This window comes from Tursiops truncatus, chromosome 20 (genome assembly GCF_011762595.2).
Source record: "Tursiops truncatus isolate mTurTru1 chromosome 20, mTurTru1.mat.Y, whole genome shotgun sequence".
In the NCBI taxonomy this organism is placed as follows: Eukaryota; Metazoa; Chordata; class Mammalia; order Artiodactyla; family Delphinidae; genus Tursiops; species Tursiops truncatus.
In genome coordinates, this window is record NC_047053.1 from 50,822,722 (window position 1) to 50,831,459 (window position 8,738).

General features: G+C 45.7%; 1 long non-coding RNA gene across 2 annotated transcripts; it reads left to right on the plus strand.

Annotated features, from left to right (window-relative positions):
- On the plus strand, positions 1–8,355 carry LOC141277318 (uncharacterized). Of its 2 annotated transcripts, none has more exons than XR_012328481.1 (3): positions 1–718; positions 2,179–2,235; positions 7,182–8,355. It is a non-coding gene; the product is annotated as an uncharacterized lncRNA (long non-coding RNA). The 2 variants fall into 2 exon arrangements; XR_012328482.1 differs by lacking the exon at positions 7,182–8,355 and adding an exon at positions 3,731–4,756.
- The last annotated feature ends 383 nt before the right edge of the window (positions 8,356–8,738 follow it).

Below are 8,738 nucleotides of genomic sequence, written 5' to 3' on the forward strand. Positions count from 1 at the left end.
GGGCGCGCAGGCCGCCCGCGTGTGCGGGGCTGCGGGAGCGCGCCCGGACCGGCGGGGGCGCGCGGGCCGCCCGGCTACCCGAGAACCGCAGCCCGGCCGCCGGCGTCCTCGGTTACCAGGAGTTTCGGGGCCGGAGTGCGGTGGGTGCCAGCGCCTGGCGTCACCGCTGCCCGCCGGCCCGGACCGCCCCTTCCGGGGCCCGTTTGGGAAATGGGGGGAGGGGAGCCCCGCAGAAAGGCCCCAAACGTCGGCCCCAGCCACCCTGTTAGTGCCCCTCTTCCCGCAGGTTCCCTTCTCCGTGTCCTCTCGAGTTTTGTCCTCATTTATTTGCTTTCCACGTTCCTCTCCTTTTCAGGGCCCCATTTGCTCCCGCCTTTTCTGTTTCCATCCATCCACCTGCCTTTAGACCTCTCTCCTCATTTCCTTGCACCCCCGGACATTCTCGGTGGTGGTGGGGAGGGGCGCAGTAGAAAGGTACCGGTGGGCGTCGGGCGCCCCCTCGCGGCCCACTTGTCCCGGCCTGGCCTCCGGCCTGGGAGGGGACCGGCCACTCGCCACCCCCCAGCCCCCACCCCCTACCCGCCCAGGTCTGGGGTTCAGGTTTTGGGTTAGCGGGAGCCGCGCGCCCCCCAGCGGCACAGTCACATCCTCAAAACCCACTCTCCGGGTTCTGGAAAGTGGAAAGCGGCCTCCAGAAAAAGGGACCTTGAGACTGAAGGTAAGCAGGCTGGGGAGAGGCGGATGTTGCTGCTAGCTGAGGTAGAAGGAAGAGTAAAGTCTCAGTTTTTGTTTTTTTTTTTTAATTTTTGTTTTGCTTTCTTTTTTTTAATTTTTAAAATTTTATTTGATATTAGAGTATATTTGATTTACAATGTTGTGTTAGTTTCAGGTGTACAACAGAGTGACTCCTTTATACATATACATATATCCATTCTTTTTCAAATCCTTTTCCCATGTAGCTTATTACAGAATATTGAGTAGAGTGCCCTGTGCTCTACAGGAGGTCCTTGTTGATTATCTACTTTATGTACAGTAGTGTGTGTTTGTTAATCCCAAACTCCTAATTTATCCCTCCCCGCCCCACATTTCCCCTTTGGTAACCATAAGTTCGTCAGTGAGTCTGTTTCTGTTTTGTAAATAAGTTCAGAAAAGTCTCAAAATTCTTCACCCATTTTTCCATAGAGTTAGCACAGGGATGTGCTGGGAAGTCTGCAGTTTGAAATGGAGGGAAACGTGTGTTTTAGGACAGGGGCAGAGGTGGGGGAATCGAGCCAGGAGTAAAGGGACAGGGAGGGAGCAGTAGCCACGAGGAATCATCAGGCCTTGGTGGACTGGGCCTCCCCAGCCGGCCTCCTGCCAGGCCTTAACCCTGGGATCAGAAGCACATCCCTGCCGTCCTCCAAGCCCCACTGATGAGAGTTTTAAAAGAGTTTAAAAAGCGAATGGGAAATTTTCCCTCAAGTGTCGGTCCCCCTCCAAATCCAGACAGTGGAGAGCCTCTTGCCTGGCGACCAGGATCCCTGATGTCCTGGAGGCAAAGGCTCACTAGGCCCAGGGACAGCGGCAGGGCTGTGACACGCAGACTCCAGCAGCAGGGAAGTAGCTGGGTGCCTCCTTGACCCACACTCTCTCTTTGGGACCCGAAAGGCTGAGTCCTTCAGGGTCTCCCCAGGTGGGCTGGTGGCTGTGGGCCTAGAGTGTTCCAGCTGGTCCCAGGAGGGTCATTCTGATGTACCTGTGTGAGCCAGCCTGCCACATGATGAAGGATAAAAATGGAGCATCTGCTTCCTGGCTCTGGCACCTTCCAGACACTTCTGTGCACCTTGGTTCCCGCTCCCATAAAACAAAAATACTCACCTCACCCCCCGCCCCTGCAGGACACACAGGTGGTTGTGAGGATTCTGGGAGGTGACCATTTTAAAGGCTCAGCATCGTGCCGGCACATGGTAGCGCGCATACCTCAGGCTTACTTCCTGGTCTGTAAAATGTGGTCAGTGTCACTCGTGTGTTCCCCTCAGCCAGTGCCTTGTGGCCTCCGCTCTTTAAACAATCCATCAGCATTTGGCTCTCACTACGTCTTTTTTCCTTTAACTGAAGTATAGTTGATTTACAATGTTGTGTTCGTTTCAGGTGTACAGCAAAGTGATTCAGATATATATATATTTTTTTCTTTTTCAGATTCTTTTCCCTTATGGGTTATTACAAGATATTGAGTAGAGTTCCCTGTGCTATACAGTAAGTCCTTGTTGGTTATCTATTTTATGTATAGTATTGTGTATATGTTCATCCCAAACTGCTAATTTATCCCTCCCCCCTTTCCCCTTTGGCAACCGTAAGTTTGTTTTCTATGTCTGTGAGTCTGTTTCTGTTTTGTAAATAAGTTCATTTGTATCATATTTTAGATTCCACATATACCTGATATCATGTGGCATTGGTCTTTCTCTCTCTGACTCCACTTAGTATGATAATCTCCAGGTCCATCCATGTTGCTGCAGTGGCATTATTTCATTCTTTTTTATGGCTGAGTAATATTCTATTGTGTGTAGAATAGATGTATACCACATCTTCTTTATCCATTTATCTATCGATGAACATTTAGGTTACTTCCATGTCTTGGCTATTGTAAATAGAGCTGCAGTGAACATTGGGGTGCATCCTTGATCTTTAAGAATGACCTCAGTGGATGGGACCAGGGCCAGGCCACTCAGGATGCTATCGGTGACTCAGGACTGTTTGGGGGGCAGACAGCAGGAGTTGGTGAGGTTCCAAAGGTGCTAGATAAATCAACAATTTGGATCTCAGAACACATTTCTAGGGGAATTCCCTGGCAGTTCAGTGGTTAGGGCTCTACGCTTCCACTGCTGGGGGCACAGGTTCAATCCCTGGTCGGGGAACTAAGATCCCATAAGTTGCGCAGCACAGCCAAAAAAAAATTTCTACGCAGAAATCAATTTACTTCCTAATATACTCGAGCTATAGCTGGAAAGGCCAGCCAAGGAAGGTCTGGGGTGGGCACTGGTTAACATCCCTTGAGCACCTGCTGTGTGCCGGGCCCTTTATATTTGCTGTGTCACTTAATTCCCGTGAAATGTTATTCAGAGGGACGCTCCCTTGGCTGACGTCACATGGCTCATGGGTGGCAGGGCTGGGAGCAGATGAGCCCCATCTGACCTCACGCCTGGTTCTCACTCCCCCTCTCTGTGCCATTATCGCCCTGGCTGTGATTGCCACAGGGGTCAGCCACCACGTGGAACACACTCCTATGGGAACACGTGTCCAAAGCCAGACCCCCACCTGCTCCACAGACCTCTCCTGGCACCTCCCCTGGGTAAGGGGGCAAGTGAGGGTGGGAGGCTGGGGCAGGAAGGGTCAGTGATTCTCTTCAGCCACATCTCTGTGGGGTGTTTCTACTCCTCCTGAGTGTGTGGCTGTAATTCTCAGGGCAGATAGTCTCACGGTTGCCTCAAAAAAGTACACCTGCCCTCCTTCCCCTGCTTGCCCGTTCTGGAACACACACCCGCCAGTTTCTCTCACCCTTTTGGTCCTCCCTCCAGGCCCCTGCTCCTCCCTTGTCCTCCTGGATTTAGCTGTCACACACTTATCTGTTCTTCACAGATTGGTTGGGCGTCCCCTCTGTGTCAGGCCAAGGCTGGGTGCTGGAGACAGCCCTTTAGAAGGCTGGCCCAGGGTCTTCCTGTCACCTGGCTTTCCTCTCACTTTTGTCACTCAGCTGTGAAGAACGATTGCTTCATGCCTGCCTTTGATCTGCCTTCGGCAAGGCTCCCGTGTCCTGGTCACTCCTCGCTCCAGCTCTTGCCTGTGAGGTCCTTCTTCTTGGCGTGGCCGCTGAACAGGCTCCGCTGGAAGGACTGTGGTCCAGCCTTCCAGCCCTCCCTTTCCAAGCTCACTTTGCCTCAGTCCCTCAAGCAGGCATGGATCCCCAAGTGATGTCCCAGCCTTTTTGAGGACCTTCATTCAAACCAGTTTACTCTGGGGACATTCAATTTGCAGTTGTGAAAATAATGTTAAAGCTCACCTGAAAAAAATAAACAAAATTAGAATATCTAAGAAGTTTTTATTGATTAAAAAAAAAGGCCAAGAAGGAAGGGTATGCCCACCAAAAATTAAATTAAATATAATTAAGTCATAAAGCTACATTACCTTAGCTGGTTTGGTACTGATGCTGACCTAGGTAAAAGCAGTTCATTTGAATAGAATATACCCCAAATATCTATGGGGAGTTATTTATGATATAGGTGGCATTTCAAACCAGTGGTTGAGTAATTATTGAAAAAAATGATATTGGGACAATTGGGTATCCATCCAGGAAAATATGCAGATGGCTCAGTGTTGTAAACATTAAAAAAGAAAACAGATGAAGAAAAAAGAAGAAATTAGTAGGAAAAAAACAGGAGCGTTTAAAAAAAAAAAGAAAGAAAGGGCTTCCTTGGTGGCGCAGTGGTTAAGAATCCGCCTGCCAGTGCAGGAGACATGGGTTCGAGCCCTGGTCCGGGAAGATCCCACATGCCACGGAGGAACTAAGCCCACGTGCCACAACTACTGAGCCTGCACCCTAGAGCCCGTGAGCCACAACTACTGAGCCTGCGTGCCACAACTACTGAAGCCCGCGTGCCTAGAGCCTGTGCTGTGCAACAAGAGAAGCCACCACCATGAGAAGCCCGTGCATCGCAATGAAGAGTAGCCCCCACTCGCTGCAACTAGAGAAAAGCCCGCGTGCAGCAACGAAGACTCAACGCAGCCGAAAATAAATAAATAAAATAAATAAATTTATAAAAAAAGAAAAAAGCTTAGACCAGGGTAAGCCTTTCCAAGCAAGACACAAAACCAAAAAGCTATAAAATAAAAAGTCTGATAAATATGAATAAATTAAAAAATTAAAACTCTAGTAGAAAAAAATCAGCAACAACAAAAAACTAAGCCACATAATAACAAAAAAGGAAAAAAATTTTTCCACATAAATGTTAAAGGCTAATTTCTTTAATATATAAAGAATTCTGAAACACTAATATGGCCATTAAACAAGAAAGATACTCAACTTTTATTTTTTTAAATATTTATTTATTTTATTTTATTTTTTGGCTGTGTTGGGTCTTCGTTGCAGCGTGCGGGTTTCTCTCTAGTTGCGGCACGCGGGCTTCTCTCTAGTTGTGGCGCACGGGCTCCAGAGCACATGGGCTCTGTAGTTTGCAGCACGCAGGCTCTCTCGTTGAGGAACGCGAGCTCAGTAGTTGTGGCACATGGGCTTAGTTGCCCCACGGCATGTGGGATCTTAGTTCCCTGAACAGGGACGAACCCCTGTCTCCTGCATTGTAAGGTGAATTCTTTACCATTGGACCACCAGGGAAGTCCCTCAACTTACTTTTTTAAAAAAAGATTTTATTTATTTATTTTTGGCTGCGTTGGGTCTTTACTGCTGTACGCAGGCTTTCTCTAGTTGCAGCGAGCAGGGGCTGCTCTTTGTTGTGGTGCACGGGCTTCTCCTTGCAGTGGCTTCTCTTGTTGCAGAGCACAGGCTCTAGGCACACAGGCTTCAGTAGTTGTGGCACGTGGGCTCAGTAGTTGTGGCACTCGAGCTCTAGAGCTCAGGCTCAGTAATTGTGGTGCACGGGCTTAGTTGCTCCGAGGCATGTGGGATCTTCCCGGACCAGGGCTTGAACCCGTGTCCCCTGCATTGGCAGGCAGATTCTTAACCACTGTGCCACCAGGAAAGTCCCTCAACTTACTTTTAATTGAAGAAAAAAATTGAACATGAGATGCCATTGAAAGATTTTTTATTAATAGACTTTATTTTTAGTGAAGTTTTATGTTTACAGAAAAAAATTGTGCAGAAAGTACAGAGTTCCCATATGCCCCTTCTTTTCTTATTGCATTAGCTAGGATTTCTAATATGATGTTGAATAGGAGTGGTAAGAAGAGGACATCCTTGCCTTGCTCCCAGTGTTATAGTGAAAGCATCTAGTTTCTCACTATTAAGTATGATATTAACTGTAGGTTTGTTGTAGATGTTTTTATCAAATTGAGGAAGTTATTCACTATTCCTAGTTTGCTGAGAATTTTTATTGCAAATGGATATTGGATTTTGTGAAATGCTCTCTTGTTTTTCGCATTTGTTGATATGATCATATAATTTTTCTTCTTTAGCTTGTTCATGTGATGGATTACCTTAACTGATTTTCAAATATTGAACCAGCCTCGCATACCTGAAATTAATCCCACTTAGTCATGCTGTATAATTTATTTTTATACATTGTTGGATTCTATTTGCTAACATTTTGAGTATTTTTGCATCTGTATTCATGAGCGATATTAGTCTATAGTTTTTCTTGTAACGTCTTTCACTTTTAGTTAAAGACATTAGTATTAGGGTAATTCTGACTTCACAGAATAAGTTTGGAAGTATTCCCTCTGCTTCTATTTTCTGGAAGAGATTGTAGAGAGTTGGTATCATTTCTTCTTTAAAGGTTTGGTAGAATTCACCAGTAAAACCATCTGGGCCTGGTGCTTTCTATTTTGGAAGCTTATTAATGACTGATTCAATTTCTTTAATAGATATAGGTCTATTATCTATTTCTCCTTGTGTGAGTTTTGGGAGATTGTGCCTTTCAAGAAATTGGTCCATGTCACCTAAGTTATCAAATTTAGGGGCATAGAATTGTTCACTGTATTCCTTTATTATCCTTTTAAAGCCCACGAGATCAGTAATGATGACCCGTATTTCATTTCTGATATTAGTAGTTTGTGTCTTCTTTTTGTCTTGTTTAGCCTGACTAGGTTATCAATTTTAGGTTATCAATTTTAGGTTATCAATTTTATTCATTTTTTCAAAGAACCAACTTTTTTTTTTTTCTTTTTTTTTTGGCCGCTCCATGCGGCAGTGAAAGCACAGAGTCCTAACCACTGGACCAGGGAATTGCCTCAAAGAACCAACTTTTGATTTTCTTGACTTTCTCTACTAACTTCCTGTCTTCCATTTCTTTTCTTCTGCCTATTTCAGATTTAATTTGCTTTTATTATGCTTGTTTCCTAAGGTGGACGCTTAGATTACTGATTTTAGATCTTTCTTTTCCAATGTATCTATTCAATGTTATAAATCTCCTTCTAAGCACTATTTTCCCTGCATCCCACACATTCTTATAAGTTTTATTTTCCTTTCCATTTAGTTCAAAAATTCAACATGAGGGACTTCCCTGTGGTTCAGCGGTTAAGACTCCACACTCCCAATGCAGGGGGCCCGGGTTCGATCCCTGGTCAGGGAACTAGAGCCCGCATGCCACAACTAAGAGCCCACATTGCCACAACTAAAGATCCCGCATGGCACAGTGAAGATCCCGCTCATGGCACTGTGCTGCAACTAAGACCCAGAGCAGCCAAATAAATAAAAAATATTAAAAAAAATTAAACATGGTATGCCATTTTTCATCTATCAGATTGGCCAACATGTTAAAGCTTGGTGATATTTAGTGTGGGCTAAGGCGGTGTAAGGGAGTGTAAGGCACATCTGTGCGTCGGTATTGGAATATAGACTAGTTCAGCCTTTTGGATGGTAATTCGTACGTATCTATACAAATGTAAAAGGGGTGTACATTTTGATTTAGCAATTCCACTCTCAGAAGGCTGGGAGCAGAGTGTATGTACGTACAGGGGGCAGAGTTTGCAGTAGTAAGATACCTGGGAACACCCCAAATGTCCAATAATAGAGACTGCTTCAATATGTAATATCTATTCAGTGAAACACTATGCAAAGACTATGCAAAGCATACACGCTATTATTGAAGGATGGTCGAGGTGTACTGTTAAGTGGACATGCAGGCTACAAGGATGGTATGTTTAATGAGATAGCATTTGTGGCTTTTTTTTTTTTTTTTAAGGATATTAGCTTATTCTGTTTATAATAGGCTTGGATTTGTAGGGACACATCTGGAAACTCATAACTGAGGTTATTTGTTGAACAGAGGTGCTTGGGGCCGAGAGGGAGGAGGGCACTTTCTGTTCTTCTCTTTATACCTTCTTTACAGTTTTTTTTTTTTTTTTTTTTTTTTTTTTTGCGGTACGCGGTATTTCAACCTGCTATCTCTACATCAAGGCCTAATTGGGTCTTGCTAGGAAAAGACAAACGGGTGCTCTGTTTGTCAAGACAAGAGAAGAGACTTCTTAGAACTTTTACCTCTGATAACTCAAGTCCAGACTCAACAAGTTAGTTCATTTATAAGGGTTCCATTTCTTTTTTCTTTTTGCGGTACGCGGGTCTCTCACTGTTGTGGCCTCTCCCATTGCGGAGCACAGGCTCCGGACGCGCAGGCTCAGCGGCCATGGCTCGCGGGCCCAGCCGCTCCGCGGCATGTGGGATCCTCTGGGACTGGGGCGCGAACCCGTGTCCCCTGCATCGGCAGGCGGACTCCCAACCACTGCGCCACCAGGGAAGCCCTACAGTTTGAATTTTTAACCTTGAATAAGTATTACATTTAATTTGAAGAGCAGTTTTAAACCCAAATTGCAGATTTGAGCCCACAGGTGGCTTGAAGGACACTAAGCATTTCCTTTGCCGTCTCTGCCTTGTATGAGAGCATGAGAAAGGCCGCCCATCCCTGGGCTTTGGGCACCCTGGTCCTTTCTCTCATTTTATATATAAGAGGATTTCAAGAGGAAAAAAAAGAAAGAAAGAAAACACTCCCGACCACTCTGTCAGATGGCACTGTTGATGGCTGGCTGGTGGTTTC